We start from the raw sequence: 13,848 nt of genomic DNA on the forward strand, positions 1-13,848 counted from the left end.
TCTGAAGAAGGGTCCAGACCCGCAACGTCAGCTTTCCTGCTCCTCTGTTGCTGCTTGGCCTGCTGTGTTCATCCAGCTCTACACTTTGTTATCGCTAATAAAAGAAATATGTTCTTTACATATTTCAGATGTTTAAACAGGTAATTGCAATGAAAAATTTCTCTAAACGTTTCCTGTGATGATGTTGTCGCAGACTTCAGCCAGTGGGTGACATTTTTGAGCAATTTTCTGAAGGTTCTCCTACCTATATTGTCGTACATAAATTATAGCCAACTGAGAAATCATTAAACACAGCATTAAAGTGGTGGATTTTTTTCATTCATTCATGGGACGTAGGCATTGCTGGCTGGGTCAGCATTTATTGTCCCTGCCTAGTTACCATTGAGAAGGTGGTGGTGTGCTCTCTTCTTGAACAGCTGCACTCCGTGTACTGTGGGTTGATCCATAATGCCGTTAGAGAGAGAATTCCAGGATATTGACCAAGTGACAGTGAAGGAACAGTGATATATTGCCAAGTCAGGATGGTGAGTGGGTTGGAGGGGAACTTCCAGGTGGTGGTGTTCCCATGTATTGCTTGTCCTTGTCCTTCTGGATGGAAGTGGTCATGGGTTTGGAAGATGCTGGCTAAGGGTCTTTGATGAATTTTTGCAGTGCATCTTGTAGATAGTACACACTGCCGCTACTGAGCATCGGTGGTGGAGGGAGTGGATGCTTGTGGATGTAATGCCAATCAAGCGGGCTGCTTTGTCCTGGATGGTGTTAAGCTTCTTGAATATTGTTGGAGCTGCATTCATCCAAGCAAGTGGGGAGTATTCCATCACACTCCTGACATGTGTCTTGTAGATGGTGGACAGGGCCTGGGGAGTCAGGAAGTGAGTTACTCACCACCGTATCCCTAGCCTCTGACCTGCTTTTATAGCCATTGTATTATGTGATGAACCCAGTTGATTTTCTAGTCAATTGTAACCCCAGGATGTTGATAGTAGGGGATTCAGTGATGGTAACACCATTGGATGTCAAGGAGACAGCAGTTAGATTGTCTCTTATTGATGATGGTCATTGCCTCGTATTTGTGTGGCACGAATGTTACTTGCCACTTGTCAGCCCAAGCCTGGATATTGTGCAGATCATGTTGCATTTGAACATGGACAGCTTCAGTATCTGAGAAGTCACGAATGGTGCTGAACATTGTGCAATCATCGGCGAACATCCCCACCTCCGACCTTATGATGGAGGGAAAGTCATTGATAAAGCAGCTGAAGATGGTCAGGCCCAGGACTGTACTCTGAGGAACTCCTGCAGAGATGTCCTGGAGCTGAGATGACTGACATTCAACAAACACAACCATCTTCCTATTTGCCTGGTATGATTCAAATTAGTGGACCATTTCCCTTCTGATACGCATCGATTCCAGTTTTGCTAGGGCTTCTTGATACCACACTGGTCGAATGCAGCCTTGATGTCAAGGGCTGTCACTCTCACCTCACCTCACCTCTGGAATTCAGCTCTTTTGTCCAATTTTTGAACCAAGGCTGTAATGAAGTTTGGATCTGGGTGGCTTGGCAGTGCCCAAACTGGGCATCACTGAACAGATTATTGCTGAGAAATAGCTGCTTGATAGTATTGTTAAGGACACATTCCATCACTTTACTGATGATCGAGAGTAGACTGATGGGTCTGCCAGGTTAGATTTGTCCTGATTTTTGTGTATTGGACATACCTGGGTAAAATTTCACATTGTTGGGTAGATACTGGAGTTGTAACTGTATTGGAAGAGCATGACTCGGGCAGTGGCAAGTTCTGGAGCACATGTCTTCAGTACTATTGCCAGAATGTTTTCAAACCCATTTGGATTTGCACCATTCAGTGTCTCCAACTGTTTCTTGATATCACATGGAGTGAATCAAATTAGCTAAAGACTGGTATCTATGATGTGGGGGCCATTGAAGGAGGCTGAGATGGATCTTCCATTTGGCACTTCTGGCTAAAGGTTGTTGCAAATGTTTCAGCATTATCTTTTGCACTGATGTGTTGGGCTCTTCCACCTTTGAGGATGAAGATATCTGTAGAGCCTCATCCTCCAGTGAGTTGTTTAATTGTCCACGATCGTTCACGACTGGATGTGACAGGGCTGTAGAGATTAAATCTGATCCATTGGCTATGGAATTGCTTAGCTCTTGTCTATCACTTGCTCCTGTTTGGTAGCTTCACCAAATTGACACCACGTTTTTAGGTATGAGACAAAAGAAAACTGCTGATGCTGGAATCCAACGTAGCCTCAAACACTTCCACCAACTCCAATTAAACTCCACCACCCAGAACATCTTCCACTCCCCACCGCTCTCTGCCTTCCCTTTGCCACTTCTCAGTTCACGTCACACTCCCCACCAACCACTCCAACTCCCACCCTGTGCATAGAGCATTGATCATACAGACTACAAAAACAGATATTGCTGGAAAAACTCAGCAAATCTGGCAGCATCTGTAGAGAGAAAGCAGAGTTAACATTTTGGGTCCAGTGACCCCTCTTCAGGACTCAGAGTTGTCCATCTTGGCTTCTTTACCTCAACTATTAATTATTCAGGTACTGATGTCATTTACATGCTCTTTCCTTACAGTCTCTCCAGCAAAATCCCCAGCTTCGCTCCTCCCAGTGCAATGTAGTGTTTATTTGAAACAGGTATCTACTTCTGAGTTACTGTCCATGATGTTCTGCATCTGACCTTGAGAAGGCACATCAGAACAGTTCTTTGTGATGACTGGTTCTTCTGTGTTAATTTTCTGAACCTTCCCTTCTTTGAGTAAGAGCTTGAGACGAGGTCAAGCATACCCACTCAAATATTACCTGGGCTCCTTTCTAATCAGTTTAAACATACCCTTAATAAAGCACTGAAGAAAGCATGGATAATTTTCCCATTTTCTTTTCAAACTCCACTCTTCTTCACAATCTTTGCGTAAGTCTAAAAACAACAGAAATTGCTGGAGAATCTCAACAGGTCTAGCAGCATCTGTTGGAGTTTGGAGAGGGGTGTGGGGTGCGAACAGAATTGCCATTTTGACTTCTCATCAGAACTTCAGTAACTTTTGCTGCTGTTTCAGATCTCCAGCATCCGCAGTTTTATGTTTTCTTTCTGTGTTTTTGTGGGTTTCTATGGCATTTCTTCTCACACGTTGCAATTAATAAACTCACTTATTGCATTTAATTCAAGTTATAATGGCTCCTTCTAAAACACAAGTTGGTTTGGGTCAGGGATAAAGATATCCACAAGAGATGGCATCCTTTGTAAATTAAGCACGTCTGGTGAAACAGAGTTAATAGTTTGAGTCCGGAGTGAATCTTCAAAATTGTTGAGTTTCTCCAGCTTTATTTGTGTGTGTTTCCAATTTCCAGCATCCACAATATTTTGCCTTTTTTCTTTTCAAGTTAACACGTTGCAACCAACCAAGAGAGTGCGTAAATAAATCAGTGAAGCCCATTCATCTCTCCTCACCCCAGGATCTTAACAGTTTGGGGTGTCACATCTGGGAACATAACAAATTGGGGAACTTTTCCAGGAGTCCAGTTGTAACAACAGTATCTGAATTCTTTAGACTAATTTTCAACTGTTTCCATATGAATAGATTTTAATCAGCTATCTGGATGGTCTTCAGTTTTTTTAAAAAAGCTCTTTCTTTCTGTTAAGCTGGTTAGAAGAGTAAAGTTTATCAGCACTGATCGCATGTCAAGTGTTAATAAGATACTGCTTGCAATCAAGTAAAACAAATGTGGTCATGTTGCATGCAAGTCAGTGACATTATTTGAATATGACTTGATGAGGCTCAGATTGGCACTTAGTAATGACTGGAAGTAATGAGTTAGATTCATATAACACTGCCCCGAGGCATTTCAACAACGTATAAGAAAAAATGGGTGCAAAACCAAAGGAGATTTGTCAAACAGGTGGGGTTTTAAGGAGGATTTTGTAACAGTGGCATTTATACAGCAACTATATATGTTTGAACATCCTGTCCAACACTGTACCAGACAAACGATTTTCACGTACTATCATTCGTTCCCGTTCTCTGTGTTTAGTATGATCCTCTGAGCAATACTTGCTTTCTGACACTTCTCCCAAATGACTCTGCTCCATTTGTGAAAATGTACTGGGCTATTGGTAGATTAATTGCCCAGGAGTGCACCACAAGCAGGCCCAATCCTGCCTTCACCTGGATTATATTAACATTTCATTAAGAATACAATCTGGAGCACAATTCTTTTCTCATTGGTCTTGGCACTGCTGAAACTAATTGTATCATCCCCATTACTTTCCTGCCAAGATTGGCTGACTCTGAACAAAGTGAGGGTCAGATACAGTACTTTGGTCTGTGAGGTTCAGTGAAACACTGCAGGATGTATTTTCTGACTGAACGAAAACCTATTCATGAAAACAGTGGCCCCCTTCAACAGAAATCTGATGAGGAGGACTTGTAGTTCAGCTGGAGAAGATTTACAAGCAGGGAACCAAAAAATAAACAACGATGTAGGTAAAGTTGTAATGACCAGAGCTGAAGGATGATTGGAATTACATGGTTGCAGCAATCAACAGCTTCTTTCTGGAGAGACTTTCTCCACTGAGGGGATTGGGTGTTGCTGACAGGAGGGAACATAAGTAAGTGCTTAGTTTTTTTTTGTATATATATCCCCTGAAATTGCAATCAAGAATGGAATGTTTGTACATAATGTTCAGAAAGGACTGGCATTGCACTGCCTTCGCAGATTGTTGTCCCTATATTATTCGTAACTGGATTGTTCAGTTTTTTTTTTTTGTCTTCCAGTTTTATTTCCAACTTCTATAACAGCTCCCCCACCACCACCAAAAGACACTTGCTTTTGATGGGGTTACAGTCTGCCAGTGCCATCTAAACTATGCTACCCAACCCAAGTCCACATTTGTCATGTATAAGCTGTTCCATCATGGAATGAAGGAATCAGAGAAGGAAAAGGTTCACTAGGATGATCCCTGGTATGGAGGGATTGTCGTATGAGCAAAGGCTAAACAGGTTGGGACTCTGGTCACTGGAGTTTAGAAGAATGAGAGGTGATCTCATTGAAACATATAGGATTCTTAAGGGGATTAACAGGGCAAATGGTGGGAGAATGTTTCCCCACCATCGCCCCCCCCCACCCCGCCCAGGGGAGAGTTTAGTATCAGAGGACATAGTCTCAGAGTAAAGGGATGAAATTTAAGGCAGGTTAGAAGGAATTTCTTCATCCAGAGGGTGAAAGTCTTTGGAACTCCTTGCCACTGAGAGCTGTGGAGGCAGAGTCCTTGCATATATTTAAGGTTGAGATAGATTCTTTATCAGTGGGGAATCAAAGGTTGCAGGCAGCCACCGTAATCAAAGACCCCTCCCACCCTATTTATTCTCTCTTCCACCTTCTTCCATCGGGCAGAGGATATAGAAGTTAGAATACAGGCATGAACAGATTCAAGAACAGCTTCTTCCCCACTGTTGTCAGAATTTTGGATGGGCCCCTCGCATGTTAATGTTGATCTCTCTCTCTGCTGCTGTAAAACTATATTCTGCACAGTTCTACTACTCTGATGTACTTTGTATGATACAATCTGCCTGTATAGCATGCAAAACAACACTTTTCACTGTATCTCTGTACATGTGGTAACAATAAATCAAACTCAAAGTGGAAATGAAGAATGTCGGGTCAGATCAGCCATGATCTTATTGATTGGTAGAGCAGGCTTGAAGGGCCGAATGGCCTACTCCTGTCCCTTATGGTATTATGGTCTTCTCATCACCCAGCTCAAGCCCATTCTTTACTTTTCCATATGAACTTGCCTGTCAGGGAATCCATGTGTTTGTGATCAGGAGCAGGGATCCCATTTTGGCCTTACTAACCCGAGTGCATCTCTGGCCTGGGAATTCTAGAACTAATTGTAAGACCTGTCTTGCCGTTCCAACTAACTCTAGAAATAAACTTAAATTGGAGACCATGAAGTTCAGGCATGCAAATGGCAGGAGGCAAGATGGGTCTTTTAAGTGGAATTCAAATCCACAATCACTGTCCAGTGTGTTAGTGAATCAGTCAACCTAGGAAACTTCCTGATCTATCCTTGATCTGCAATTTCTATCTTGTCTTGAGGAAATCACAGAGAAAGTAGATGGTCATTATTTTATTGTGATACCATCAAGTAACAGTAACTTATCCCAAATTCAGCATTACCATAAGATGTAGGAGCAGAAGTAGGCCATTCAGCCCATCGAGTCTGCTCCACCATTTAATGAGATTGTGGCTGATCTGATAATCCTCAACTCCATTTTCCTGCCTTTTCCCTATAAACCCTTGATTTCCTTACTGACTACAAATCTATCTCAGCCTTGAATTTACTTCACAACCCAATGTCTACAGGCCTCCGCAATAAAGAGTTCCACAGATTCGCTACCGTCTAAGAGAATAAATTCTTCCTCATTTCGGTTTTAAAAGGGCAACCAATTATGATTGTTTTCAAAAGAATCATATCCTTGGAATCTTAACCTACAACCTTAAAGCCATTAATAAAATTCCTGAAGTGCAGAAAGAGGTCATTCAGACCACCAAGTCTACAGTGACCCTCCAAAGAGCATTCCATCTGGACTCAGTCCCCTGTTCTATCCCCATAACCCTGCATTTACCGATGCTAACCCAACCAGCCTTCACATTTCTGGACACTATGGGTAATTTAGTATGGCCAGTCTATCTAACTTCCAAATGTTTGGACAGTGGGAGGAATCCAGTGCATCCAGAGGAAACCCAGGCATGCAGAACATGCAATCTCCACACAGACAGCCACCCAAGGCTGGAATCAAACCAAGGCCCCTGACATTGTGAGGCAGCAGTGCTAACCACTGAGCCACCATGCCACCCGCACGAGTGACAATTTTTATCCAAGTGTATGGTGCAGCTATTGATGCTGTCTCTGTATCTTATGTTGATGCATGACTCCAGGAACACAGAAAATTCCTGGCAAGGTTGATGACCAGTTTATCTTTTGTTAACATTCACACAAGTATAACAAAGGAACACCTAACAGTAGTAAGGGAAAGTTTCATGCAGAACTTATGATCTTAACTTTGGATCATTCTGGAACAAAATAAAGATCTAAGAAATGATTTCCCATTGTGTTGCCAAAAACCTGCAATGTGGGCCAAATGAGAAATGCTACAAAATCCGCAAGCTTTTTACTGCACTCAAAGTTAACTATGATGTTCTTTGATATGTTTGTAAACATATATGAGCAGAATTTAATATCCTCCCCGTGGCCAATTTTGTCTTGGGGGTTTTGGCATTTAGTTGAGTGGGCACACTATCACCTTCCTGCTGTCATCTTGATTAAGTCTTTGGTAGGAAGGCCCATGAAAGGTCTTCCCATCCCAGTGCTAAAGGAGGGTCTTCATCCCAGTGCCACTAGTTTTATCCCACTTGTAGACAGGATCTCCCAAGCTGGGCACTTGGCAAGGGAGTCATGATTGTGTATGGGTTCCTGGGCAATCGCTCATTGACCAGACACTCAATGTTTGATTGAAGGACATGGCATTGGGAAAAGGGGACCCACCAAGAAGCAATCCTCATTGCCAATCTCCCTCTCCGCTCCCCCTCAATCAACACCACTGCATGACCCCCTTCCTACCATCAGTGTCCTGTGGCCAGGGATCCACAATACCAGGCTTTCGGTGGGTGTCATTGCTGGCAATAAACTACTGTCTTATTGGTGGTGCTGCCGTTCAATAGAGCAGCCAGTGCCTGATGGACTGACTAGCAGCTCTCCACAGGCAGGCCTTCCATACCCTTCTGCCATCCTGATCCCATGCAATGCCCGCTCTTGTTCAGTTAAGTGTCCTCCTTCCAATGGGTTAGCCCATTTCCCCATTCGGCTCCATTAAACAATTGCCTGCTAATTTCCCACCTAAGGACCTCACTTGGCTGGCATGGAGTTAATTGAGGTAAGGTATCTGCCCAGCAAACCCCTGGCTAAATAAATGCCCCCTTGCTATTAAACCCACTGTGGGAGCAAGGCAGTAAATTCTGCCCAAGGTCTCTACACTATCTCAACGTTATGAAAAATCTATTTGTTATTTTTTACATATAAAATAAATTATCTTGGAGTAAATGCTCCTTTTTTTTTTCCTTCGTGGACAAGGGACTTTGTGGTTTTTGCAATATCACTTCCTGTGTGAATGTATCCCCCACCCGTCCAAAAGTAGCACTGGGGGCTGCCATTTGCAAGTTGGCATTCCTGTGTCTTGTTTGTCAATGCACTTGGCCTAGACTTTTCCCTGCTGATCCTGTTAGTGTTCAAACACATTAAATGAGAGATAGTGGCCAGCATCCAGTCCAGCCCCGCTAATCACTCTCCATCGTGGGAAAGCCACAAGATGGGGTCTAAAAAACAGGTCATTGTCTCTGCAAGATTAAAGCAGAAAAAGCGGTATTGTGTGGCAGAGGGATAAATCTTCCTGCTGTCACTCAAAGTCTGAATTAAACTCTCCTTCATTTCTAAGGGGCTTATCTGTGCTGAATAGGTTGTTACACCACAAGTGTAAGGGAATGTATTTAGTGAGCTTCCACTCAGCCACCTTCTCACAGAGCACATAGAAGGCGAAAAACTCGAGGCGAAAAATAAAAATGAAAACCTTCAGATTATGAAAGAGGATGTTCATGCTGCTAGATTGTTATCATGTGAAGAGGCAAATGGTCTTGGCTTCATTGCCAGTGCTTTGCATTGTCTGCCCCTAATTCCACCACTTCCTCCTCTGGTCCGAACGACCGCTGTGTGGCTGCTGTTTTCCGGAGGTTATCTGCTATTGAAGGAAGAAGAAAGCAGCTTGTGCCTGCTAGGGGGAGAAAAGGGGCAGCTAGAGCCTGGGCGAAGTGTAATATTGCAAAGAGAAACTCTCTCGTAGCGGAGAATGTAAAAGCCCTGGCTACAATGTGCCTGAAGGGTTTGCAATGTAATTTTCACCTTTTTGAATCACCTTTGTTTGTTTATTTCTCTAATTATCGGTTGAGTTTACAAATGTACTCTTTGCCCTTCCATTGACATTTTGAAAGTTGCAAAACAGGTTAGTTTGCAACTGGGGAATTACTGAGACATCAAGATGGTTGATCTCTGGTGTCATGGCGACGCTGCAGTAGGGTAAAGATTAAGGAGTATCTTAGACTCAATCATAGTAAGCAAATTAAACATTCAATTTCTTGCTCCAGGTTCAATTATTTGTGCACATTGATTGTTTGTTTGTTTGTTTGTTTGTTTTTTTTTAAAAATGGGCATCGTTACTTAGGATGTTGGTAACTTGAATTTTTATAGCACCTTTTAAAGCAATAACATGTCATAAAGTGCTTTCCAAGAACATTTAAAATAAAGTATGACAGCAAACTGTTTAAGAGGATTTCAGGTCCGATGACCAAAAACCTGGTCAAAAATGTAATGTTAGTTACTTAATGAAGGAAAGTGAGCTAGAGAGACAGAGAGGTGCAGGAACGGACTCTAGAACTTAGGGTCTCAGAAACTGTAGACATGGCCAGCAGTGATGGACTGATTAAAATTAGGGATGCATGTGAAGATACCTCAAGGGGTTGTGGAGCTGGAGCAAATTAGATAGGAGGGGGTTAGACCAGGAAAGAGACAAGAGATGCTGCTTCAACAGGGTCCCAATATTGGTCAGGGAACATTGGGTAATAGGGCAGTTCAAGTTGGTGAGATTTAACACATGGGCAGCAGAGTTTTGAATGACCTCCAGTGGGAGACCAGCTAGGACTGCATTGGAACTCCGAGGCAGGAATGATATTTTCAGCAGTAGGTCTGTATTGAGACAGGGTGAAGCTACAGAGGTGAAAATAGAGAACCTCAGTGCTGGCACAAACATAGGCTTAGAAGCTGATCTTATGGTTGAATGTGACACCAAGGTTGCAAAGAGATTGGCTTAATCCCAGCCGGGGTGGGGGGTGGGGTGGGGGGCTAGTGGGTGTGAGGAGGAGGTTAGGGCTTGTGATGAAAGGTGAAGAAATAGGGTTTGGAACGGGCCATGCAAACCTCAGCCTTCTCAAAGTATAATTGGTGTAAATTCTGCTCCTTCAGCATTAGATGTTGGATAAGCAGTCTGATTATTTAGCAATAGTGAAGGAGTGAAGAAATTTGGCGGTGGAGCAGATGTAATTAGTGAACATGTTAGAACTGGTGCTGTACTTTCAGCTGAGTTCAATGGGCAGCATAGCATGGAGACAAGAAAGTAGGAGGGAGCCAGAGATAGATCCATGGGATCCAGAGGAAATGACATGGCAAAAAAGCCATTGAAGGTGAAGAAACCACTGTAAGTGAGTCACTGGCTACAATTAGCTAGATAAGAAAACCTTCTCAGATTAGTAACACTCAGACAGATGACTGTGGAGATGCATTGACGGAGAATGGCAGAGTCTTCCATGTTAAAGACTACAAACTGGTTGAAAAGAATGAACAGGTAAAGTTTACCTATGCCATAAACAGGTGGAACGTCATCTGTGATTTTAATGTGAGTTGTTTTGATACGAGGAAAGGGGCAGGAAGCTGATTGGAGGCATTCAAACCTGGCATTCTGGAAAAGATGGGAAATGATTTGGGAGGCAACAACACATTTCAAGGATTTAAAAGGAAAGGGAGCTAGTGATGGAATGGTTGTTTGCAAGCATGGTGAGGTCAAAGTTTTTTTTGCGGGAATAGATATTGATGGCAGATTTAGAGAGATGATAGGGACCATAAAAGAAGAGGAAAGTAGCAGATTATATTGTTTAGCAATGGGTTAACATGGCAAACTCATCTTAGTAAGACATTTTAACAGGACTTCGCTTATGACACTAGGTGAAAAGATGACTATAAAACAGAAATGACCGCATGGAAATGGATCCTTCGGTTCAACTCATTCTTGTAGTTTAGACCATTGTGGTTCTTTTATTCGTTCACAGGATGTGAGCGTCACTGACTAGGCCAGCATTTTTTGCCCATCCCTAATTTCCCAGAGCACAGTTAAGAGCCAACCACATTGCTGGGGGTCTGGAGTTACATGTGGGTCAGACCAGGCAAGGATGGCAGATTTCCTTCCCAGAAGGGCATTAGTGAACCAGATTTCATAGTCATCATTAGGGTCTTATTACCAGATATTGATTGAATTCAAATTCCATTATCTGTTGTGGTCGGATTTGAACCTGGATCCCCAGAACATTATCTGGATCTCTGGATTGATAGTCTAGTGATAATACTACTATATCATCAACTATGCCCATGACAAGGTGCCCTTCTAATGGATTGCAGGGTGAGTGTGATTGAAATGATATCATACCCCAAACTATACAACAAACTGGTGAAATTATGAACGAACATATTCAGGTCTCCACAAAATTAACAGTCCTTCTGCCAGGCTACAGGGCAGGATGTTGGTCATAAAGTGAGACTGAAAATAGAGAATTGTGGGCCTGGAAATTTTCTGACACTGGCCAACATGCAAATTTCCATCCTAATTCTAAATCCTAATCCTAATTTTACAGGAGGCTATCCTGCATGCAAAAAGGACAGCCCTCTAAAAGCAGTATCCAGTCAATAGAATAGATTAAATGATTTATTAGTGCCCTTTCCCATATCAAATAGACTTTACCAGTCAGAAAGCAAGCCCTCTAAAGGGAGTGGAAACATGACCAGAAGGAGTGACCTCCAGCTGGGTGACAAGGGGGGCAATTTCCATGAGGGCCATCAGGCATCTGTGGCTATGTGTAGTTTTTTGAGAAACATTGAAAATGCTGGGAGAATATCTCCATCTTGATGCACCCTCTCTCACTGTTACCTGCACCAAAAGGTTTCCACTCCACAGGAATTGAAGGGCTTTCCATTCAGCTCTTCATTGTTGGACTTTGCTGCTGTCCTTAATTGAATCCTTTAATTGTCCATTCCTTGAGAAATTGAGTCTGATGATCAGTCATCACGCAGTGCAGAGTCCAGACCTAGGTTGAGAAACAGGAAAATCTTCCCTAGTAATGGAGCAGAACTGGAAGAGCCATAAAATGTTAAACAGCACATCATGAAGAAAGTTTTTCCTCATCACACTCTTAACCATTTTAACTGATGTTGGACTGAAATAATTACAACTAGTTCTGACCATATCGATTCTTGACAGATTTCCTGATCAATAGCATTTGGGAAGTCTCAGCAGGTTTAGCAACAGCTGCAGAGAGAAAACAGAGTTAATGTTTTGGGTCTCGTGAACCTTCTTCTGAACTGTTTTTGAAACATTGACTCTGCTTGTTTCCCACAGATGCTGCCAGACCTGCTGAGTTTCTCCAGTAGTTTCATTTTCTGTTTCAGACTTTTTAGTTTTATTTTAGCATTTGGGAAGGGTGTCGTTCAATGAACAGGTTAATGTTCGTTAAATCTCGAAGATCCACTTCAATGTCAACATTTGTGAAAAGGAATAAAACTTGAAACTTGTGTTGATTGATAGAATTGTTTATGATTGGTAAGGTAAGGAGGAGGGGTGTGGTAAGGTGATGTGTACAAGGGTTGGATTTCATTCCCCTTCCCTGAAATGGGTTTGGTGGCAATTAATGCCACAATGGATATTAACTAGCTATAGCTGAGGGATTGTCATGTGGGAAACTGACAAAGGAAATCCTATCAGACCTGTTTGCAGTCTTCAATGAAAGGTCCTTTTTGTTTTCAAGCTTGATAGAAGAATCCAGCATTGGGAAGTGGGTGTCCACTGAGAACTATATCCTTATGTACCTAGCAACCCCTTTATCCCCACTCCCACAAGTTCTCCACTCTCCCCAGTGTCACTTGCATGTAAGATAGGAAGGTTTCCTTTGCCCCATTAAGTGCTTGACAGGTATCTAAGTTAGTGAAGCTTTGCTAAAGCAAGTGACTGAGGCCCCTCTGCAGCTTTCTGGCCACTAGGTGACATCACTGCCACCATTCCATGCCATGTTATCAAAGTGGATCTCTTCGCCACTATATAAATGATAATGCCTTGACTAGCCTTCAATTTTCTGCATATATTTAAATACACTTTTTGGAATAATCATTTTGTCGCCCCTATACCCTTTTGATTCCCTTGTTACTCAAGATTCTATCTACCTCTGCCTTAAAAATATTCAATGATACTGCCTCTACAGCTCTCTAGGGAAGGGAATTTCACACATCTACAACCCTCTGACAGAAAGAACAACTCGTCATTTCCATCTTATATGGGAGACCCCTTATTTTTATCCCTTATCTCTCTTGCATGAGGAAACATCCTTTCAGGATCTACCTTGAGAAATCCTTTCAGGATCTTGCATACCACAATAATATCACCTCTAATTCTTCTAAACTCCAATGAACACAGGCCCAATCTGTCCATCCTTTCCTCTCAAGACAATCTCCGTTAAGGACAGAAATCCACCAATAGCCCTTGCATTAGTGATTCAGCAGGCTATTAGAATAAGGGATGGGTGGGGACCTCACAGACAATTTGCCTCCAGCCATGCCTCAGTCAAGTGGGAAGAGGAACAAATAAAGTCCAACTTCTCCACTGTAGCCAACACCTCCAATATTGCAACTGTGACTGTGCAAATCTAACTCCTAGAATCTGACACCTCATCCATAAGCTAAGTTTTTGGCTTCCGAAGCAGATTCTCTTCAAAAGCCTATAGATTCTGAGTGATGTGGGAAAACCCATAATAGTCACAAGTCTCAATAGAGATAATTCAAGGCATGAGAAATAAAAGCTGTTTTCACCTTTTTCAATTGTTACTGCACGTGACTGGTTTGTATTGCTGACTCTTATAAAGATTAATTTGCTGAATTTCCATCT

At 42.5% G+C, this 13,848-nt stretch overlaps 1 protein-coding gene across 2 annotated transcripts in view; it reads left to right on the forward strand.

The window, feature by feature from the left end:
* The window catches only part of LOC109920495 (histone-lysine N-methyltransferase PRDM16-like), a 203,720-nt gene that overhangs the window by 68,626 nt on the left and 121,246 nt on the right, over positions 1 to 13,848 (forward strand). Inside the window, exon 1 of one of the 2 annotated variants that reach the window (XR_007265288.1) lies at positions 4,350 to 4,649. The exons of the other annotated variant lie outside the window; for it this stretch is intronic. The gene's annotated coding sequence lies outside the window, so the exon portion shown is untranslated. Of the gene's footprint in view, positions 1 to 4,349; positions 4,650 to 13,848 lie in introns of those variants that run through there. 2 annotated transcript variants of the gene reach the window in all.

This window comes from Rhincodon typus, chromosome 31 (assembly GCF_021869965.1).
Source record: "Rhincodon typus isolate 14 chromosome 31, sRhiTyp1.1, whole genome shotgun sequence".
In the NCBI taxonomy this organism is placed as follows: Eukaryota; Metazoa; Chordata; class Chondrichthyes; order Orectolobiformes; family Rhincodontidae; genus Rhincodon; species Rhincodon typus.